Raw genomic sequence first — 24,274 nt, 5'->3', positions numbered from 1 at the left:
CTGTATGTTCCTGACTGGGAGTAAATTACCTTATGGGATAACTTGCAGTGCTGAATAATTGGCTTTTCATAGTTTTGTCCAAAAAAAGATGAAGAAGGTTTTACTTCTACAAAACAGAGACCCACTAAGCTGCTTTTGATTTTAAATGGCTTAAATGTTTAATATGCACTTCACAATACAAGGTTTATTATTTTGTGATTGCTGAAATTCTGTTATTTTGATCACTGTACTTCCAAAATTCACAAAAAAGCATAGCATTTATCATTATTCTTTGTGTTGTAATCAGTTGTTTGAAGAAAGGAGAAAAATATTAAATACCAGTGGGCAATTAAATTAAATTGAATGGGGTGCACTTGTACATTTCAGTAACATTTTCAGGTCTAAGCCAGTGTTTAGCTTGTCAATTGTGAATAGGAAACCTTTGAAGGAAGTAACAGGCACACTGGAGTAAAACCAAATCTCTCTGGATGGACAGATATTAAAAAACATTTTAATCCATGGTGAGTTTTCAATAAATCAAGGTAAAATATCCAGCTGTTGATGCCTACCACTTGAGCTGTTCAGTCTCTCTGAGACATATGCCCCTAAGGTGAGGCAAGAGTTACCTTCTTACTGCTGATAACTGTGATATAATTCACAAATTGGGTCCCCGGAATCTTGATGGCAAATGTTTGAATATTTTGAGAAAAATAATTCCAATCATCCTAAGTGAATTTGATGTTAGTTAGCTAAAGGGGCTTCTGCACAGATGAGAATTCATCTTTTCTACTCTTCGGAACGCTGTGCGGCTGGCAGAGGTGCTGGACACAGTACTGGCTTTTGGGACGTGTTGGCTGCTCAGCCCTCGAGCTAGGTCTCCGCCAGGCTTGGGTGAGGAAGTCACCCTGGCCAGGTACACGGGGTCACAGAGACAAATCTGACACATAAGTGTGGACAGGCCCTCGGCTTTCCAATTATATACACTGCTTGAGTGAAATCTTTGTGTGTACAGATGTTTTCTTCAACTGTTTAATTAAATTGAATGATTAATCCTAAAGACCGGGGCATTCCTAGAGAGCAGCTCATTTTTTCCCCTTTTCAATGCCAGGAATCAGGAAATATAAAAATGTGAATGTGCGGAATGGGAGATAGCCAAGCAATTTGTTTCCCTTCCTTGTTGCAGTTCAGCCCCTAGAGAGCACGTAATTACGGTCAAGACTCAGAACCCTGCGTGCACGGGGTAAGTGCTCAGATTTAGAGACAAGTTGCATACTTTCTGCAAGTCCTGTTCGTATCCGAACTCTGATCCTCTAACCTGTAGGTCTTAGTGTGGCTGTAGGATTCGGCAACATATATTCAGTGCAAGGCAGTTCAGTACAGAGGAGCAGTACCTATGTAGTTTGCTTGAAAATACATAGATTAAAAAATAGAGCTGTCTTTCAAGCTTGGCTATGGGGCATAGTGGTATCAAAAACCTGATTGAGGTCTGGGCATGGAGGCTGAGGCAGGAGGGTCTCAAGTGTGAAGTCAGTTTAGCCAACCTAATAAGATCCTTTCTCAAAATAAAAACTAAAACTTTAAAAAGAGTCAACTGAGCAAAGAAGATGGAGTTGGAGCCAGCAATCAGAAGCCATTCCCTCTGAGGTTATTATTCATTTTTCTTCTCTAAGATCCACTAACAACTGTTTTAAGGAAGTAAAAAATCACCATGTCTGTTATTGGCTTATCGCACACACTGGGATTTCTCATTTTTGAGACTGAGAGCTGTCCCATGGGGCACACACACGCCCTTCAGTTTTCTCGTCATCAGTGATAGCAGGGTTGTTTCTGTCTCTCCGCTGATGTGTGAATGATGCAGCACTGAATATCACAATGCTAACATCAGTGAGAGACCATGATTCCAATTTTTCGGTGTGTATCAAATGAGAAATGGGAATTCTCACTTATATAGCCACCCCACCAGCCGCGCTTGGAGGACCCCCACACTGGAGCCACATTTGGTGGTCCACACAATGAGGCCTTCCCACCAGCAGTGTACAGTGGTTCCGAACTGCGCCCCCCCACAACATTTGTATCTCTTTTTGTTGTTGGGCTGGTTGGTTTCCATAACAACTGTGCTAACAGATGTCAGGGGTGTCAGGGTCTGGCTCACGCTCGGTGATGCTCAGCAGCTTTAATCATGATGCTGGCCATTTGTGCATCTTCTTGGGAGAAACGTCTGCACAGGTCCTTTGAACCTACTTTATTCAGTATTTTAACCACGACTGAGTTGTAGGAGCTCCTTGTATATCTTGCATATTAATCCTTTATAAGACAGATAGTTGCAAATATTTTCTTCCTTACTGCAGATTTCCTTTGCATTCTGTCAATTGTTTCTTCAGCTCTGTAGAAGCCTTTTAGTTTGATACATGCCTACTTGTTTTCTGCTTTTTATTACCTGTGCTTTTTGATCCTGCTTGTCTGAAGTGTGTTAAGTAGTCAAACACATAGAAGCAGAGAATAGGTAGAGTTTTGGTTTCCAGGGCCTGGAAGAAAGCAAGGTCGGAGACACTGTTCAAGCGGAAGTGTTCAAGTCTGTGCCGAGTCCACACTACTGTGGGATACACTGAAAAACTCACTAAAACAGGAGCTGTCAAGGTTTATGTTCTTACCTCACAAGTCAATGTATGCAAATTTAAAAAGGGAAGGAATAAACTGCCAAGCAACTTGTCTTCAAAAGTCTAACAAACCCAAGAGTCATCAATACTGCATTATGTTCAGCATCTCTTGCTTGCAAACTAAGATTTGCAATACTTCAGCTTTCACTTCCCATAAATATTTTGGCTTCACATTAGCATTTATGTGGTGGGAAGAGCCCATGACCCTGCGGTGGCAGTCTATTACAGTGGCATCATTTCATTTGGAAATGCAGCTTATTTCTTAGATACAGCCTATGTACCTGGTCATTTCTAGTAAGTGCATTGGAAATACTAATTGTTACTCTTGTTAGCTTTTGCCTTTGAATGACAAGTTTTAGATTTATTATTCCCAAGAATGTCATGATGTGTGCTTCCATTTACTGGATAAAAATGTGTGAGCAAAAATTGTCATTTTTGTTATGAGACCATTTATTTGTTATGCTAGCACACACACATACACACGGATCTCAGGAACAAATTCCTTTGTAACTAAAACAATTGCTGTGTTTGGGATCATTTCTATGGTTTAATGATTAATAGGACCTGCTTTGACTCCAAAATATTTTAATTGAGTCAACGTTTCATGATCACCCTACTAGAAAATCATTCTACAACTTAGTGAAGAAGCATATTCCTCTCTAATTATGTAATTTTCCCATTTAGAATCAGATTAACCTGAAGTCATAGGGTATTAATCACTCTTACTATTAAATAAAAACTTAGCCTGTTGTTCAGCATTTCTACTCTCTACTTCATAACGTAGTAACTGTGAGGATCATTTCAACCTGACCCATATCCAAGGAAAAATGACTATTTACACATCCGTGCTGTCATTAACATTGCTGACTTTCTTCTCCAGCTCATCCAAAAGATCCGGGAGGATGCTTTCCTAATCTGCCTGACCTAACGTGGTATCTGACAGTGTCTCCCACCCCTCTTCATCTTCTTGCATGTATGTGCATTCAGGTGCCTGCACCTGTGCGTGTTCGTGTGTGCATGCGTGTGTGTGTATGTGCACACAAGTAATTTCCCTCTCTGTGCTAGTTCCTCTGCTTGCAGTGCGCTTTCTCTTTTCTTCTTTTTGCTGGATTCTGTTTATCTTCAAATTTCGCCTGCAGCACTCTTCATTCTCAGACCTCCTTGACCTTTATCTTCACGGTCCCTTGTGTCCCCCTCCCCACTCCATGTGACACACATGTGACCACCACCTCCAAGCCAAAGCCACACCCAGGCCCACATTAGCTCTATTTTCACTTCTTAGTATTTACTTCATTAATTTTCATAAAGAATTAAGTGTTTGCATGTCAGTGTCACTATCATTGATATTATTCACCAATGGCTAGCACTCACTGATGGACTTAGAGAGGTCAACACGGGCTCTTTGAGTGGATAATGCCATCATTCGTGTTTGCTCGGTGTACAGACTGCTCAGGCTTCCTTTCCCTGTAGAGTTCTAAGCTTATCTAGGGCACCTTCACGATAGATCAGGCCAGAGCGCATACTTCCTGTTATTCTGTTTAACCTTCAGTTGCCCTGGCCACCCCATTTTACCACCGAGGAAGCAAATTAAGGTGAAGAGCATGTAAGCAAGTTGTGCAAGGTGACACATTCATTAAGTAAATGCCGAGCTGGCCCTGAACCTTGCCTTACACTTTTACTGCCATATTTGGGTGCTACAAGAAATAGATCAAATGGAACCCTACAGTTCCTTGTGGTTAGAAAATCCCTCAGAAGCCACTTAGTGAACACTATTTTCTTGAAAATGATTAAAATTTGATAGATTTGAATTTGCAAAAGACAATGTGAAGGAATGCAGGGGAAGACATGATTAAATTCCGAAGTGGACTCGGGATTGAACCTCAAGACACACATGCTGGGCAGGTGCTTCCCCAGCCAGGAAAGCAACCAATCAAATCATGAATAAAAGAATTTAATTTCTTCAAGTTCATACTTGTGACATAGGTTAGTTATAATGTAATAATTGTTGAAATGTGAGTCATCAAGAGCTCCTAAAATTTGAGAAAAGAAGTTAAGGTTAACCTCTATTTAATTCCAAAATGTCAACATTTGAAAACATAGGCGTGAGAGGGAGACACTGGGATAGTTGGGTTAAACCTAAACCAGTGAGAGTCTAAGGGTTGGCAGATCTGATTCAAACAGGCTGTTTGGGTCACTGCCTCGAGTACTCAAGGCTTCTCCTGATGCCCGCCTGCAGGCTGCACCCTGTCCTCACTTCCAGGAAGTGTGGCAGACAGGGCAGCAAGCACACATCTCAGGCAGAGTGCGGGACCAAGAATGGGCACAGGGAGGAGAAGTGAATACTGCATTCCCCAAGTGGTTTCTACTTAGGGTCATCAGAGAAACATCAAAATAAATTATGAAAACCAAGCATTGCTCAGAAGGTGCACAGTGCATTTCTCAATGTAGCATAAAATATAGTCGGAGACCATGAGAGTGACGAAGGAGAAAACTTTGTAAGGGACAAATACATATGACTTCATTAAGATGAGGAACATTGTAGAAAGGCTTGATTGACGAATCAGGAGGTGAAAACATGCTGTTTATGCAATTATTAAAATATCCTTGTGAAACCTTACATGGAGCACAAATCTCTCATGTACTTTATCAAATTTTCAATGATAATTGTGAGGAAATTCTCTTACATATCATTATTTTTCATCTTTTCACATTGCTAAAAAATAAGTTTGGTCTTAGCCTTTCTAATGCCTGTTGATTCTACTAATAGTTTACTAAACTAAAAACAGGGTAAGTGCCATAGAACTTCCAGACCATTTGAATAAAAAACCTCAGCCCTGTCACAGTCCACCAATATGACTGTTATTCTGGTAATCTGAAGGTATGTAAAATATTTTTAAAATCATTAAACTCTCAGAAGTTGGGGATGTATAAAGCAGTGGAAACCTTTCCCCATCACTAAACGTAGACTTGATTTTAGGTTCCTACAGTGAGTGAGAAATCCCCGACATCTGGATACTGAGTACAATGAAAATAAGTCACCCTTCACCACAGATCACACTGGACTTAATTTACTTTCCTGGAAGGCACTGCCATATAGATAAATTGTGAGGATTACAAGATGTAATTTGAGAGAAAATAGAGATATCTGAGTGTTTTTGTAGTTTTTATCTTAGATGAATAAGCTAGGCACATTCGGGAGCAAATGATAAGTAGGAAGAGAGGGAGAAACTATAATAATAGGAATAGTAGTGATGGCAACAGAGTCCATTTTATTAGACAGTACATTTTATTTTGCACAGTATTTGTGTGTGTGTGTGTGTGTGTGTGTGTGTGTGTGTGTGTCTGTGTGACTGAGTACTGAACTCAGGGATTTTGCACCAAGCTACAACCAAAACCCTTTTCCATTTTTTATTTTGAGTCAGGATCTAAGTTGTGAAGTTGCCCAGGCTGGGCTTGAACTTACCACCCTCTGACCTTTGCTTCCTAGAGTGCTGAGGTCACAGGCAGGAGCCACAGTGCTAGCCTACGTGGTACTTTTTTACATCCTCAATCCACGCTGGCTTTTGAAACATACCTGCACCTGAAGAGCAAATGTGGTGGTCTTCATTCTGTGGCTGAGGTGTCCATGTCCGTGGGGCTGCAGAGGTGGCCTGTGGACAGGGGGACTGGACAGAGGTGGGACACCTCTGAGTCTCTTGCTCTGTTTATTTGTGCACAGTAACAACCGTTGTGTCACAGCTAGAGAGTTGTGGTATCAGTGTGATGTCTTGCTGTCAGCACCTCATTTATGGCACCGGGGAGTCTCTAGCTGGAGAGCAATTCACTGCCGATGGAGTGGTTTCCTTTAAGCAGTTGGTATCACCATTTCCTCTTTCAAAGAACAAATTCCCATTAGGTTGAGTAAATTTACCTACTTTCCTGAATAGCGAGGGCTCCATAAAACCTGTAAGAATAGCCTTGATTGCTAGGAGATTTCAACAATGCAATGAGCTGTATTGGTGGATTTCTCTGAAAGATTTTATAATGCAGGTGGGATGTGCATGAAATATGAGAAAATCTTGTCATCCATAATATCTAATTGCATAGTGTGAGATTCTTAGCTTAAATTGCTATGGAAATCTTCCAGAAGTAGTACCTAAGTTTGCACTGGGGAGATATGCACCTCTGAGAAGCATATTTTATTGTTCAGTTAAGGTTTGTATAATTAATGGATTCATAACATGATTGGCTTATATTGACACATCTTTCCCAGCTATTCATATTTGTCTCAATTCAGCCATATTTCTAAATGGAAGCTGCATAATAATCCCTTATATTGACAAAATTCTTTCTGCATCAGTGACATGAGTGGGATGTCACAGTGACCTGGTTACAAATGAGAAGAGAGGACTTATTACTCAGAGGAGTTTCTGTGTCATGCCTGATGGAAGCCAAAGCTTAAGAAGCAACATGATGGCTTCTTATGCTGAAGGAAGAACTCTTCTCACTGTAGCCTGTTCACACTGATGTGCAAGTACATAAGCGTGTGACCTGAGAAATCACACTAGTTATGGCAGATTGGCTATCTTACCATTTTTTCAGCATTAGGAAAATGAAGCTTGGGGAAAATATCACAGCATCATGAAGATACACACCCCTAGATTTAAGGGGAAAAAACCCTCAATTCATCTACATACAGAAACAGCCAAAATATTACCTCTTGCTTACTATCTGCTGTGTGCTGGTTGTTGTCTTCATTTCACAGGAAGGAAGAGAGTCCTGTGACCCAGACAAAGTGAAAAACCAAAAGCAAACACCTGTGTATCTGAACAGGAAGGGCACGATGTGCTTCAATTGCAGACTCCACAGCCTTCTTAGAGAAGGAAGACTGCCGGGTAGTTGAGGAGTTGGAAAACACCATCTGGAATTATTTTGAAATTTCAATTTAATTTAATGATTTCAGAGAACTTCTGCCACATCCATTTATTGTTATGCCTTCCTTTGCTTATATTTTCCTTTGTTTCAGGGCATTCTCTTGTTCTCTTTCTGTTGTTCTGAAAGGACATCAACCATTTGTTCGTACTCTTTGCTGAGCTTTTAGTTTTTAGCAACAGGAAAATCAGAGAAATATCAGTCATCATCTCATCTGGCTTGTGCTTATATTTTAATTGCTAAACAAGGTATATTTATAAGTGCTTACCCACAGACCATGTGAGTGCACAGTTTGCTACTTTCTTTTTACAATGCCTCTGATCATGCAGGCTTGTCTCCTGCTTTAATCTGTCCCAGCCCTGCACTGGGGAGGTTCTGTAATCTGTCATTTTTTTTTTCTGAGCAGCCAGGCAACTTCTACTACTGAACAATACACAGGACTACCACCTCATCCACAGTGTGGCTTTCTATGGTTCCAGTTACCCAGTTAATGACGTCCAAATATGCCAAGTAGAAAATTCCAGAAGCAAACAACTCACAAGGCTTCATCTGCATCCCTTTCTGTGTAGCAGGATGAAATCTGACACTACCCCTCTCTGCACATGGCCTCAAGACTCCAGGACAGGGCTCACCTTTGTGGAGCCTGATCTCCATCCTGGAGGAGGCTCCTGACCCTTGGCCACTTTGTGCCATCTCCTCCTGTGTCTATTTTATACATTGAACTCTATCATGTATAAAATATTAGTGGAGATATCTGTATATCTGTACCTATAGCTACATGATGTAGGGTCTGGGATCAGCTGTGGGCTCAGGCATCTCCAGGGCCCTTTGCCCCATGTGCGAGGTCCACAGTGCAGCCTGCTGTCCAGGAGAAGAAACGTCCAGTGGACACAGAACCATCCATGTTCACCTAGAAGGCTGGATAAAGCCCATCTGGGCTGCAGTTCTCATAATCCGAGGCATAACTCAGGGAGGTGGTGGTCCTGTTCTTTCAGGAAGAAAAACTTTCATAATTGGAAATCTAGATGTTGATGAATAGGACAGTTTTATAGGTCTGCCAATTATACTTAAATAAATTAGTTGCTTGATTAATAAATACTTTGGTATTTTCAATGCCATAATTTAATCTGTAAGAACCCTATAGAAATATTTTCACAAAATGTATCCATCATTTACCATGGGAAGGTCAGTGGAGACAGAGGGAAGACAGATGATGTTTGCTGATTGAAGAGTTGATTCTCCAATCTTATGAGGGGAAAATTGGAAGATGCTTACCAGGTTACATTACAGCCTGCTTACCAGGATACATTTGAAGTTTTAGACTTCAAGAATTGAAAGGGACATAAGGCCAGAATTAGTATAGGCTAAGTTATAACATATGTTTATGAATACATTCGCCATACATTTGGCAACAACATTTCTAGTAGATATTTGCGAAATTTTATTTGTTCTAAAAACCTTACAAAATAAGAACATAAAATGAAGCAGACTTGTGAGGTGTGGTTTTATATCAAAGGGATATAGTTTTTGTGGTTTAGTATAAGATATATTGTCTAATCTGATTGTGAGATTCCATGAACAAGTTTGTAATGGAGGACTTAAATTTTTGCTAGCAGTAAGATGCTAAATAAATGTTAGTATTATTAATGCTAACTGTTTTTTCTGTTGGAAAAGTGAAGGTGTCTACGTTGGGACTTGAAGGACAGTAATGCAGTGGGAGGGGCTGTGCTTTTCTCTAACTCTAATAGCAGCAAAGTCCCGATGTCCCAGCCACCTCAGAAGCAGCTAATATCATCTTTCCCATTTTCCAAACAAGGAAACTAAAGTGCAATCATAGTTTAAATTATAGGTTTTGGAATCAGAAAGGAAGTTCTAGATCTTATTCTCCCCATATAACAAAATGAACTTTCTTTAGTAAACAGGGTAACTCCTTGGATTTTAATCTTTAAAGTGGAAAAAGATGGTACTGTATGCATCTTTTGGTTAAGGTCAAATAAAATGGAAATATTCCTTTTAACAAACTACCAAGTGATGTGCCCATATCGTAATTAGAGCAAGAGATGTTTGTATTTACAGTTCCTCTTCTACATGATTATTTTTCCACCTAAACATTTATTCATTTATTTATACCTTTACCCACTTAAGATTTCATTTCCTTTTATTGGCATTTTTCCTCTAAGCATGTGTCAGGTGGCCCGAAACAGGATTTATTCAGGGAAATACATGTGCTTCTTTTAGAATAAATTGAGGATTTTTTAAATGATAAAATCATCAAGGAGTTAGAATGTTTTCCTCTTGCTATATATTTTAAAATATTTGTTCAAGAGAACTCATATGAAGTATAAGAACACAGATGTCTTTAGGCATATAAATTACACATTTTATGAATGGGCTCCATGACTTTTCTTTCTATACTATGTGTGCTCAGTTCAACATAACTCCTGACCTGATTACAAGACTCTACAATTCATGCCTAGAAAATTCTGGTCACTGTACAGCAGACTGAAGGTTATTGTGAATGATGCATATATCTGAATATGAAATTTAGCTTTTTAACATTGTTATAATGCTAGAGTTGACAGGTTAACATATATTGTTCCAACAGATTTTATTTGTGGCTGATTGTTCTAATTTTCTTTGCCAACTCTATATCAAATCACTAACTATTTTCAATTTTCACCGAATGATCCCAGAGTCATAAGCTGTTTGCATTACCATATTACTCCTGATGATTTATCTCTAATCATATCGAGAGTACGTATTCCGTTTGATAGCTGAATTACATTAATGTGACTACAAACAAACTGATGCAATTTAGGATATTGATTGCAACAGCATTCTAGTTTCATGAATATGTCCTGTAATTGCATTGACGTTAAATACGTGATTAAATTGTTTGGTTTGATCCAGAAGTTTTACTTTGTTTAGAAGAGAAAACAGATGATTGGGAATTCCCACTTGAAGGTGAAAGGTGAGCGCCCGCCCACTGCAGTCCTGGGCGGAGACTGTGCTGGGGCTGCGGCCACTCCCAATGCAGGGAATTACACAGGAAGTGTGTTCACAAGCACGTCCGGTATAGATTTTACCTTTGGCAGCACAAAATGTGAGCATTAAGAAAAAGACAATAATTTAAGGCACAGTTGGTTGAGTCGCCTTGGCACACAGAGGTAGGAAAATCTTCGTACTTCATCATGAACCACAACTGGAGGTTGTGTGTACGTACTGTGTGTGTGTTACATTGACATACAGATGCATTCATGTGTATTCCCTTGTACCGGGCATAAATCCTTGTGAGAGAGAAAATACACAGCATTTCTATACATGACCTACAAGTGTTGTCTGGCTTCCATCACTTAAATCCTGCCCAATTTAACTATTTGGAAGCATTCATTTGTCCCGTCTCTGTCAGCACAAATGGTGTTATTCTGGCACTAGGACACTCCACATGCCTTTCTATATCATCCTTTAAGTCACATTCTTTTCCTCAGCCCCTCAGAGGGTGTTTGGAAACCAAACCCACCTCTCTCTCTCCCTGGTGGTCATCTTGAGTGTGTATGGGCGATTAGCTCTAGGACACTTGAGCTGGAACTCAAATCGCTCGCATGAAATGGAGTCATGTTTGCGTATCACCTACCTACACCGTCCTCACATGTCTAGTTCTAGATTACACATCGTACCTAATGTGACGTAATGCTATGTCAGCGGTTGTTGCCACATATAATGAGAAGGAAGCGTCTGTACTCGTTCCGTTAACAGTTTTTAAGACACATTTGCTTGTGATGGGTGAATCCTCAGCCGGGACATCTCTGGGTGCAGGAGCTGCTTGTGCATTGCCCTACACCAGACCCAGGAGGCCACGAGGCCACAGGCTGGCTGTGTCCACCGGGCCCTGAGATGCCACTCTGTGTCTTGGCAGGAGGCTGAGGGTGTCAGTCCGACTTCAGATCCTCTTGTCTGCAGCTAGCTCAGAAGGGCTGTTCCCTTGGGGGTGGAGAGAAGGAAGCCCAGTTTTGCTCTCCCTGCTCAGCTCTGGGGTCTGCAGACGCGATGGTCACGATGGCCTCTCCTGGTCTCTGAGTCTGACCTGCCACAGGCTGAGTCAGGCCTGGAATTTCACAGTTCATGTTCTTCAGGGGACACTGTATAATTCTTTTCAATCAAGTCATGACTTAGAAGGAAATTTAAACTACTTTTATAAAATTATAACTTTTTAATATAGAGTGATTTAATTATAAAAATGTGATAACCCATCCATCCATTTTTATAATAAGCAGACAGATTACTGGGTTATTATTTTCTTCAACAAAACATGCCATTATATACTAAATAATTTTTATCAGTTCAATATGAGCTATGATTATCCAGCTAATAATTAAGAGTTACCAGCACTGATTTGGGGGCTCTTACTTCAATAAACTAAGTTTCACGAAGGCAGCTCTTGGCATGTTAGAGCAATTTCATTCACTGATGTCTGTGTTGGGGCAAAACACTGTAAATCTATGACAGGGTCACTTTGCAAGCTGGGAGTGTGCAGGGCTCACCTGCATGGACCAAACCTCCTAGCACTACGTAATGCATAGCAGCCACCTGTGTCATGCAGGGCAAGGTAATGCTTCATGATTGGCCTTCATCATAAGCCTTCCATAAAAATTGTTTTGAAGAAAGACAGAATTCACCTAACTTTCCTGTGATTCCCAAGGAATATATTTTATATTTCAAAAAGTAGATTGAAGCCACATGTGTTGGAGCACAACTCCTGTTTGAAATCATTCTCCAAAGTTTATTGCTGAGGAAATTGTGCATTACTCACTCACTGAACTGAAACAAGGAAGCTCTGACATGGTGTTCACCAAGCATATTGCCATTGCTGGCTCTTAAGTATTAATACTGGACCAAGACTTAATGACTTGATCAATGGTTCATAAGTACAATCATGAATGAAATTTAGACAGATGCCCTTATGAATACCTCCTCCAGCCTGCGCGGTCTGGGCCACATCAGCACAGAGCGTGGCAGCCTGAGGATGAGGTTGTGTCCCAGAACTGTTTCCTTATCCGATGACATTCAGTGGCAGCCCCAGATATGTTCAAGCCACAGTGTCATTGCTCCGAAATGCATTTTCTGAAAGGCTACATGTCAGGTTTTATCTAGCCTGTTTTCATCTTGAACTGCTGAGGACTTGTGAATTCCTGAAAGATCTGTCCGTCCTTCTGCAATTGTAAACTGAAGTTCTCATGGCTCTGGAGACCTTTTCAAAAACAATGTAGAAAGCTTCAACAGAGACCTGAACTTTCATGAGCAGCTTTCTCTAGGGCTTCCAGGAAGACTGGTGTATTCCCTCACCCTTGCTCATTATGATGAATATTAAAAGCAAATCAGAAAGCTGCTGGCATTTCCTTTTGACACTCCCTGTTGTATCCAGGAAGAACACGGTAAATGAGGCCGATTTGTAGGCTGAGTTTCAGACCATGACACTTTTGTGTTAACATGGACTTGGTGGCAGTTTTATGCTCTGAATTTATTTTTCAGAATCTTAGAAAATTTTATTCCTCTTTTACAGCAAAGGCTCTCAAAGTAGGAGTGATTTGTTTATATCTTAACAGAAAGATCATTACTGGTACTTCAAGTTTGATTTTTCTAAGTATGTTTTCTTCTTGTATATACTGCTAAAACCATTGCATGCAATATTTCTTTCAGTCTATGAATTAATAAATGGGACTGTCAGTAATTTAGAGAGTGCTTACCGTATTTTTAGAAGGAGTTTTTCTCAACTGTGTAAATCATGCGTAAGTATCAACATCTGCTAGAAGACTCTTAAAAATGGGCTTTTTTTGGTTGTTGTTTCTTGTGGGATCCAGTGTTGATGTGATCTTCGACGCATGAATGAGATGAGCCTGTTTTGTATATTTGATTTGTTTATTACAATTTCCTCAAGAAATGCACAGTTTAGGGTTGCTACACACTGATTTTAGCAATATTACCTGGTTCTCTAGGGTACAATAAAGCAGTCTGATGATGTATTTTTCATTTTTATCTTTCCTTTTCAGTAGATTAACATAAACAGAATAAGCCAGGAGTCTTCTTCAGTCATCTACGGAAGAGCTGCATGTCAACTAGAATTAGATTTAAAGCTATTGAAAAAGGAGGGAGACAGCCATGATTGTAGACAGGAAGCAGAAAATTCCCTCAAATGCAAGTCACTGGCCTGTGAAATGCTGGTAGTGACCTGTGGTGTCTCGAGGATGCAGGGCAGGCAGCAGAGGGCCAGTGGCGTTTATCTTGCCCAAGCACATGGAGCAGCGGGCTGCACAGGGGAAGTAATCAGTCGTCTTCTCAGGGCAGAGGACACCTGTCCAGCTGTGAGGAATTTCTGATGTCAAAGTCAAAGTGGCATAGATGACAGGACATAGACAACCTTATCACTTCTTGGCCTTTCATTCTAATAGAAAGCTTTTATCTTCTCGCTGTATTTATTAATAACATGGTGTATTCACATGGCTCGTTCCAAAGCCTGCATCAGTAAGCTCTACCAAGAGATGCCATCAGTTCATTAGGGAATATTTCTGTGAATTGAGGCAGCTGTGTCTTAGAGAGAAAAAAATCACATTTTTTTCTATTTTTCTGCAAAAGTTGATATTTTAAACCATATTCTTAAAATAATCTGGGCATTGGAAAGGAACTAAAAGATTTGAAGGAAGCAAAGAAATGAAAGAGTACAAATTTTCCCTTTTTTTTGTAACTCAATGAGTCAATAGAAATTCTTTCATCTCAAAAGACAACATGTCTGGTTATTAGATCCCCTTGATATTCTGAAGTAAATACTGGGAACCAGGTATTATAAGACATTTTGATTCAACCTAAAGAATGAATATCTCATTTATCTATTTGCTTCAAGGTTGATATTTGTAAGTAGTTTCTGGTACAAAGGCACCAAGTATTCTCCACATACCCCAAGTTTGGTGTGAAGTGAATTGTTCCTCTAGAACAGAAGTGGCCCAATATCAAGGATTTTATATGGCTTAATATAATATATAATGTTTGAGACAATAGCGTTAATGTTGAAAATCACAGTGGACCGACATTTAAAGTGGTTTGGAAAACGGAATCTGTCCGATCAAATCAATTTTCCCAATTAATAATAGTTCTTACATTTCTTACGTAAGAAGATTAATTTGAAATTCAATGCAATTGAGTCTTCACAACCTCCTAGACAGGAGAAGAGGCTAGTTAGGGCACAAGTGCTGATCTCGCCACAATCTTCTTTTTCTCAGTCCATCTGTAAGTGTTGTTCATGAACACGCTTTTCTTCCCATGGTGCCTTTCTCTGAGGGGACAAATCTCTGCCCTTGTGGGAGGACTGAAGGTAAGAATGAGACACGTTCGCGGGAGAGGGGGCGGAGAGAAACCTGGCCTGGGGACAAGTCCCTTTTCTCCCTTGCTTTCTGCCCCAGCCGTATTCTGTCTCATTCAGCGGAGCTAGCTGTCAAACTATCAAATTATCTGTGCAATAAAAGATGATACCTGTGCATTTTCCTCAAATCCCATTAAAATATATATGTGTGCATATATATCTGCCTAACACTAGTCATTAAAGGCAGCTGTCAAGTAACACCAAACGTGTAATAAGCGACACTATGAGTAAAGCAAGCAAATGTCCACTTTATTTAGTTTACCGATACAGTTTGAAAGTGAAATCAAATTATCAATGACTGTAAGATAAATGGCTGAAAGAGAAAACCAAAGATGGCAATTTTTTCCTTCACAAAAGAAAAATAAATTGAGCAACATTTTAACTTGATCACGATAAAAGTAATTTTAATTTTATAAGGTAATCATTTCATATATATTATAAATCTGAAAAATCACTACTAATTGAGTGTGTGGTGTGAATGTGAGTCAACCTTACTCAGTTATTTGAGGTGGATTTTAAAATTGTTCAAAATTAAGTGAAGTGGTAAGTCTTCAATGCGTAGCTAAATTTTGATAAAGGCTACGGAAGGAGTCTCTAGACTGCATTATCTATAATAATTTGTCTTTTTAATATAATGGCCAGCCTGGTGTGATAACTCCCATTCTAAGCACTTCATGCCTGTGAATTCACTTGATAGTCCCAAAACCATCCCAAGAGAGATGTTAATATCACTCATGTAGAGAAGACAATATAACAGAGAGACAGGGGCAGTAACTGGTTCAGGTTTACGGACTTACTGAACCTGACAGAACCTGACAGAATCTGGAGCTCACAACAATTTCTATTTTCAAATAACTAGAAAAGAAGAGGCTAAGTTTCCGGACATGTAAAGGTGCTAAATGTTTGAGGAGAGGGAAGTGCTAATCATTTTGATTCAGTCATTGCATATTATATACATAAATTGAACTGTTACACTGTTTCCCACAATTCGTGCCTCAGTTTTGTGTCAAGTAAGTTTTTAAAAAATGAACGTGGCTTTTAGGGGCGCTGTTTGGTGTGGTAGCCGCTCCGTGTGTGGCTGCGGAGAACTGAAACCCTGCAGTGTCCGGAAAGGCTGAAATAGGATGAGACTAAAAAACCCAGTAAAGGAAAAGGAAGAGTGTGAAATATTTATTACATGAAGAAGTGGAAAATAGCTTTAATTCTTTAGGTTTCTTTATCAAATTCAATTTTACATGTTTTTCTATTTTTTTTCAATATTGCCACTAGAAAATTTGAAATTAAATATGGAATTTGCATTTCATTTCCATTGCAGAGTACAAATTTACACTTTAGTTGGGTCCAAGAGACAGGCCCCTTAATGCTTCTTATTCAAGAATGAAACCAAGATTGAGATTTTCCTCGGCCTCCACGGCAGTCTGCTAGGGTCCCCGTCAATGCTCATGCCCAGTTCTCCTCGTTTGCGGATGATGTTTGGGGGTGGAGGTGCACTCTGCCCTTCAAAATGAGTACTGGACAGGCAGCTTGAGGCACTGGCTTCGTTCCACGGTGATTGCTAGGAACTGCTGGGCGGCTGTGAGCTCTGCTCCTGGGTCACTGGAGTGAGAAGCGCCCAGCAGGACGCAGGCCCCGCTGGCTGTGCCTGGGTGCCCGTGGGGGTGTGGCCTCCTTCTTTGTGAGGTCCCTCAGGCATCTCGTGAGGCAGCTCCTGCTCTGCTCCCACCTGCCCAGCCCTGACCCTTGCAGCTCCACTGGAGTCAGCTGACAGCCCAGTTCAGTTCTCTTCCTCTCAGCTGTTAGTGTGGGGTGTGGTGTCCAGCCACAGGCCAGCTGACTAATAGGGCTGCAGTGTGTACAATAGATTTAATCAATTTTCTTATTGCACTCTGAGGATATATTCCCTAATTCATATAAGCAGGATTCTTCACTCCCAAAGAAGAAGCTCTAAGAATTCAGAGGCTGTCAACATGTGCATGTGTCCTGATCGAACAGGAAGGTTGTCCCAAATCAGCACCCTCACTCTGCACTGCTAGTGAGGCCCATGTTAGGCCTCTGGCCAGGGGAGGCCAGTGGGTCCTCTCCGCTGTCAGACTGGAGAGGAAAAGTCTGTGGAAGACACCTCCCCAAGATGGACAGCCACGCTCCCCCAGAAACATAAGGAACTTTCCCTCAGCCTCCCATGGTCCTGAGTAGCGATTTCTGTCCCTGGCCCCTAATAATTCAGCTCATCCATTTGAAAACATAGTTAGGGAATATTGGAGTCAAACTTATTTCGAGGTCTGGAGAGAGAACTTTTAAATCACGAAGGCAGTATCACTTTAATATATGACTCTTAGCCTGGAGCGTATGAAAGATGAGCCTGGGACGCTAAGCAAATTTATGTCTCAGTGTTTCTCGTCCGTCAGGCCATCTTGCTGAGTGGCCATGGAGGAGAGAGTGGTTTTAAAAGCAAAGTCTTTGAAGAAGTAAAACCACTTCACCAGAGAAAGATCGCTGCCTGTGTCCTACTTAGTTTTCAGTGACATCATTAGCATTTCTTCCAGTATGATAAGAGGCCAGGAACATATTCAGTTGTGCTACTAAAAGCCTTTCTCTGCCACAAGGGATCTAAGAGCATGTGCTTTATTTACCATGGCTGTTGTTTGAGAATGCAAGAAAAAGCTCCCAATAAACGATGAGCTTAGTACTTTAGATCATCTGTCCACTTTTTCACTTTGAGTCTCCAGAACTAAGAAACATGTCCCACAGTGTACAAGGCACCTCTGCTCTAGGTGATGGATGAACTTAGATACTCTCCCAGCTCCAGGGCAAATCAAGTGTGAAGGCAGACACCTCCTGTACAGAGCAAGGACCTCAGATGTAAGGCGTGTGCTCCAAAGACACAGGACTATATCAGCATTTTAGCAGATTTTAGTGTTAATGATGAAATAGTTTTACATTATTATTTTTAGTTATGAGTTTAGTTACTAGTTTTATATTTTATTAGCATATTCTATTATTATTTACCTTATTATTATTGACATAGAGCCAATACTTTAGATTATCTGATTCGATTGTTAAATAACAAGGTTATAAGTAATTTTTTTCTTCCTTTTAAGAAAACCTATATATGTGTATATGGAGATATATGTGTAGTTACACAATGTATCTGCATGTGTGCAGGTAAATATTTATTATCCTATTTATTAAAGTCACAGGCAACTATTGCTTCCGAAATGCTGAGTAACACAGCATTCCAAACCTCGGGACCACAGCACAGTAACTGTCAGTCTGTCTCTGGTATCTGTGTCTGCCCGGGCTTTTCTCGATTCAAGCTGGGCTGAGGTCACCTTTGCTCAAGGGCACGTTTACAGCTGATCTGTGTGTCATTTTTTATTTTTCCCACACTCATCGGCTACCTGGTGAGGGCAAAGGCTCGAGAGGCCAACGTGTCTCAGACCAAGGCTGGCGTTGGTGTGTCGACCTCATGCCCTGGAAATGGGCCACAGCAGGTCCTGTGGCCCTGTGCCCGCTCCGGGCTCCCGGGCTTTGGTACCTGTGGTGTGAGTGTCCTGGACAAGCTGGAAAGCCGTCTGGCTAAGGAAGGGCATAGAGAAAGGAATGACAAGCTGGGAACAGTGACGCCACCTACCACAATCACTGGCTTCATTTCTCAAGTGCGAGTCCATATTTTCCATCAATTTGCTATAAAAATGTTATTCTCCAATTAAAAGTGTAAAATATGTAATAACATCCCTATTTTAAGATAAATCTATGTAGAGCTTATGAAGTAGACAAGATGACACTTAACTTCTTTTTGAAAGAGTGTTTTAAAATAAAATTTTACATGAAACAGAAAAGTAAACGCTATCATTGGAGCTTCCGAAGTCACGTGCTGCTTGCTTCATCAATAAATATGTGGGGGTGGTGGCCTCACGACAGCCATTTCATCCATGTTTATAGTGTTCGGATTTTCCACTGGTTCTTCTGACATTCATGGCACAGGAATGCAAGGTAAACTCCTCTGACTAGATTTGGGGGATTAAATGGTCGGTTTTAAAATGAAATTCACCATTCAAGCAATGATTTTAACAAAGTGTATACTACTCCCACCACCCAGGAAATGAGATCAAAGTTAAAAGCCTTCTCTTCACTGTTTGTCTTGGCAAGGACTTGGATGACTGTTTCTGGGTGACAATGAAAAACTAACATATTTCTTTAAAAGATAACAGTTGCCTATCCTTAACTTCCCCTCTCTGTTAACAAGACAGCAGTGTGGTGTTGGGGAAGAGTTGCAGAAGGGTGAACTAAATCTGGCCGAAACAGTCTTTGCTTGTCCCCTGGGGGTGGACAGCAGTACGAACATCATCCAGGTTATTTTGATGTCACAGGATCTAGCCTTGAACCCAGGCTGGCAATGGAGCTGTGTGATACCAAGATTACACAGCCAAAAAAGATAATGATAGGAACTGTCACTTCCCAGCATGCCGCACGCCCTGGGCCCAGAGTCTGAGCACCATGGGATGCTAGTTCATCCCCAGAGAGCTGACTGCAACGTCACTGGGTGTTGGTGACTGTGCTGGGTGAGGTTGGCTACCTCCCATGAAGCTGAAACACCTCTTTCTAGAAACTGCTACAGAGTTAGTAACTTAATGTTTGGTTGAGTTCAAAATTAGAGATCAAGAGGCCACAGATGATGAACCGTCTGAGATTCTATTCTGTCACTGTTTTATCAAGAGGCCTCAGATAAATATTTTGTTGACTATCTAGTAAGTGTGATAAAGAAAACTGCTTAGCAATTAAAGGCTAGTCTAGCGAGGGCTCAGGTTTAATTACGTGAGGTCCAGCAGCCTACTCATGTGGCACGCATGTGGCTGAAGCTGAGCATTGTGCTGCTGCCGAGTAAGAGCTCTGCTCTTGCTCAACATGTTCCTGGACTTCTTTTATCAGTCTGTATTTAAGGGCATCTGACAGCATCTGAAACTTGAACAGTTCTCATTGATTCCTTATTAGCTCACTTCTGTTATCAACATGCAAATTATTTTACTTTAAAATAACCTATGTTTCAGGAGATGCTTCACAGGCTTTGAGTGAGGTGAGGCGGGCAGGGCTTCCTCAGCATTCTCTCAGTATCTTTATCTCCATTTCAAACCTAAACCAACTGGGAAAGAAAAGTTAAATAATATAATCAGGGGGTGTGGCAGGGTCATTGTCCAGAGGCCAGAATTACACCGGCCAAGGTCTAAACCCAGATTTCTCCACCCCCTGGGCATCCCGGCTACCTGAAGCAAGGAGTTCCCCACTGAAAGGGGAAGAAATGATGTATCACAGTAGGTCTCCATAGCAATAAGACAACAGCTTGGCAATGTGCTTCATAATATTCAAAGGACGTTAAGCTGTTTTGTAAATTAAGACATATCAAACATAGTAAAAAGGATATGCTAACGGTGAACTTTAGAGAGACAGGATGAATCAGACAGGTATTCTTGAAACATAATTTTGAGCCTTGAGAGATGGATATTATCTCACTATACTCACAAGTATACTGCTGCCCGGGAGAAGAAAACTAAGCATCACAGCAGAATCAGATCTACTCTCAATTTTATACACCAATGTTATATTTTGTTTGACAATTGGCTTCTTCAAATGACCTTCGAAACTGAGGCACTCTATTACGAGCTTGTTTTCCAATTTATCTTACCTCCCTCCAGATGTAGAACGTGGGTTTACCAGGAAGCAGAAATTGTTTTCAAGGTCCCATTTCTTTTAATTGTTATTTGTGCTGTTTCAAGTGGTTTGTGTTTCAGACAACACATGTAGAGGAAGATTGCTATCTTAGGCCCTTTCCTCCCAGCTGGGACAAATATTTAACAGCTGCCACTTCAAGAAGGAGAGGTTTATTTTGGCTCATGTTTTGGAAGTTTCAGTATGTGTTCATCAGGCTCAAACATAGAAACTGCACGGTGGAAAGGCAGTGGGTGGTGGAAAGCTGCTCACCTCATGGGGGCCTCGAAGCAGAAATGAATGGAGGATCCAGGAAGGGGGATCAACACTTCCAGGTCATTTCCCCAGTAACTCCAGTGACCCCCAGTGACCTGCCTCTTCCAGCCACTCCCAACATCACATTTAGCTGTAGCAGCCAATGATTCAATCCCCTTTCAAAAGCCCCACCAATGAGCACATGACCGTGGGGTCATCTGGATATCGTCAAACAATTGCTCACATAGTGTATTTGATAATGAGGGCTCTCTGTATTTGTCAGAAGGCCTCAGGTATTATATCACTATGTTTAGTTTCCTACAAACAAACTATCTCTTGTAAACAAAAAACTGAGACGCTTCTTTTTGAGAGTTTCCATATATTTCACTAAGAAGTACTGTCAGTATAATGTATGAACATATTATTAGTTGTGGGCTTTGATTGGTAAAATTTTTGTAATTATATAATGTCTCTATTTCTTCCTCTTTTCTCTTTCCTACTCTGTCTTCCTAAGTTCCATCCTTTTTTGGATAGTATTATAATGTAAATAAGAGGTTAATTTTTATACTTCAAAAAGTCTTATTTACACTGGAAACCAGATCTAACTAGTAATTTATCAAGTAATTGCATAGAAATATTAATGGTAAGTTTTCATAAAATAGTTGCATCAAAATCAAAGGATTCTGATTATAGTTAAATCTCTGGGTATCCCACAGCATGCATTTTTCCGTTAATTGTTTCTGTTGTATTAGTTCTCCAGCGTCAGTGATTAAAAAGCTCCATATTCCTAGCACCTGAGATGTATTTTGAATCAGTCAGTTAGTTATGGTCAGAACTTAGTGGAAATTAACTCAGCATTTACTTCCATCCGACATATAGAAGCACTTACTTATAAAGGAAATAGCTTCTCATAATTAGAGTAATGAGTTTAATAATTGAACAAATAACTATGCAATGATGAAACACAGCGCCATCCTTACAGCAGTTCTGGGAGGTTCAGCGGGGTGTCATGCAGAGAGGCAGCGCTTCTGCAGTGTGGGACAGCAGTGGGGACTTGAGTCCCGCAGGTGTCCACTGCAGTAAGAGGCCAAGTATGTCCAGCCAGTTTCCCAAGCAGTTAGCACAATGATGTCATTTAATCTTCCTGACAAACTGCAAGACAGATGTGACCACAGTGGCAGGAACACCCTTCTTTTAGAGACCAGAGGTCCGCTAGAGAACATGGACATAGATGAGCACAAAGTGAGCCCAACGACAGTCAACAAAAAAATTATGTTCGCCTTTCAAAGAGTTATAGATTGCAAATAGGCATCAGGAAAAGTCAGGTATGAGTTTAACTTTCTTTTATTGTAGCTTTCATCTGGTTTTATTTTGTATTAAAATGAGTAAGGGCCAAGAGAAATAGATCTTTGCAGAAACTAGGATCCATAAAGGAACCATTTGAGTCATACAGCCTCTAATTTATAAATCAAACAAGTGAGGTCCAGCAAGTCCAGACTTCCCCTGGTGAAGTTCTGGTCTAGAGAGTCAGGGTCAACTCTAAGCAGGGCTCCTGGAAAACCCCTTTGTGGAACAGAGATAAGAAGCTTGTGCTGATGGAATCACCATGAGTCAACAGTAAATGCAGCCTGGTCCACACATCAGTCTTTCTCCACGAACTCCTCGTTGTCTGCTGTGGGGAGAAGCTCCATTGATGTTTTCCTTTGGAAATGTCCTCAGTAAAGTACATACACTCGCTTCGCATTGGAAAGTTTGAAATTCATTCTCATGTTGAAAAGTAGGCAGCGTCACTTTAATGCATAATATAGCAGTGAGCTCATGTTGGTCAGTGTCCACTTCTTGAGAAGAGAATCACTGGTTTCATGTCATCTTTTAGACAAGACTAAGAATTTCTTTTTCTAAAACATGCCACCTTCCTGTGCACACGATATCAAGATTCCTTCTGGTTGAATCTGATTTGCTCTAGAGAAAATGAAATGACATTTGTGACTCTAAGGCCAGCTCCATTAAAAGAAAGATTCAAAAAATAGAATTGTTGCAGAGGCAGAACTGAGATGGCTTCACTGTCCATGTAGGGGTTGATGTCAGACAATCCGGAAACATGTGTTCCATATAATTTATATCTGTACAAATATACTGTATTTTTCTAAACGTCGTGTGTTCAAAGTGCCTTTTCCTATGTCATCAGACTTACACGTATCATGAAGCAAGGTTGTTTAGGGTTATTCTTTCTCTCTGGTAGAGCATCAGAAGAAGAGAAAACCTCCTTTGACAGTATTAATAAGACTCGCAGTTACCAGAGGCAGAGAGCTCCCGGATGCTGCAGAGGCTGTGAGAGAAGAGAGGCCATGGTGAGCTCTCAGCTGCCATGGAAATTCACCACGAGTCCCTCTCCTCTAAAGTAGCTTCTTACTTTTATTGTTTGCTGTGGTGGTGGTTGTGACAGTTGGTTTTTCCTGGACTTCTCAGTGGCAAATAGGGAAAGCCAGTGCCTCAGGTGGGGCCACCCACAGTGCGCTGCTGGCCACTGCTCCACGTGCACACGCGACACGTTTTGGCTGCTCCTGACTAGATGGAGAGGGAAGGTCCAGGGCCAGAGGAGGTGACCTAGATGCAGAGGGAGCATCTTGGGGTTCAGCACAGGGGCTCTCATCCTGCTCCCAGCACCCTACCCTGCAGGTGTGAGGCGCCTCCATGTCCCGTCCTGGGCCCCTGTGGACCGCTGTCTCCCAGCCCCTTACAGAAGGGCCTGTGGGAGGACGAACCCAGACACCATGGACTCGGGCTGCCCACAGAGCTGCTCCTCAGTAACACCTCGGGGTGAGAGTAAGGAAACTTGCTGGCTTTTTAAATTCAAACCAGGAGATCACCTTGGATGCTGTAGCATCGGTGAGAGTGCTTCCAAGTGTAAATCCTTGCACTGTGTCCATGCCAGGACAGGCCTGGACTGGGTGGAGCACTGGGCTCTGTCCACACTGTGGGGACCAGCGTCCTGCCCTTCAGCTGCCTGATGCAGGGGCCGCAGAGTGGGCACTGGCCTCACTGCCTCTATGGCCTATTGGTTCTGGGCAGGTCTGAGGCTCTCGTGGCCTTGGGGACAGGTCAGGGCTGCTCAGGCACTGCCTCCCTGAGCCCCCTGTACCTGGGGTGGTGTCTCCAAACCTCTCACAGGAAAGCTCATCTCCACCTGTGTGTTTGGAAAACAAAATCTAAGGCAAAGGTTAATAACTTTTAATTTTCCTTTTTCACATCACTAAAACACTAAAAAGGATATACTTTAGAGGGAAAAAACCCTCAAGATACTAAATTCTTACAACCCCAAAATAAATAACTATTGTCATTTGATTCTTTCCAACCC

The 24,274-nt window shown here is 41.2% G+C and overlaps 1 protein-coding gene and 1 long non-coding RNA gene across 5 annotated transcripts in view; both read left to right on the top strand.

Annotated features, from left to right (window-relative positions):
• Nucleotides 1-24,274, top strand: part of Csmd1 (CUB and Sushi multiple domains 1) — a 1,515,607-nt gene that overhangs the window by 135,883 nt on the left and 1,355,450 nt on the right. The gene's annotated exons all lie outside the window — the stretch shown is intronic.
• The window catches only part of LOC147828400 (uncharacterized), a 158,741-nt gene extending 134,467 nt beyond the window's left edge, over nucleotides 1-24,274 (top strand). Inside the window, exon 2 of the long non-coding RNA XR_015450869.1 lies at nucleotides 1-24,274. This exon is cut by the window's left edge and continues 72,209 nt beyond it. This is a non-coding gene — a long non-coding RNA (uncharacterized LOC147828400).

This window comes from Heterocephalus glaber, unplaced genomic scaffold (genome assembly GCF_053883595.1).
Source record: "Heterocephalus glaber isolate CG9 unplaced genomic scaffold, H.glaber_assembly_v1.0 deba00001104, whole genome shotgun sequence".
In the NCBI taxonomy this organism is placed as follows: Eukaryota; Metazoa; Chordata; class Mammalia; order Rodentia; family Bathyergidae; genus Heterocephalus; species Heterocephalus glaber.
The sequence above is the reverse complement of the archived record's forward strand: the minus strand, read 5'-3'. Positions and strand labels throughout refer to the sequence as shown.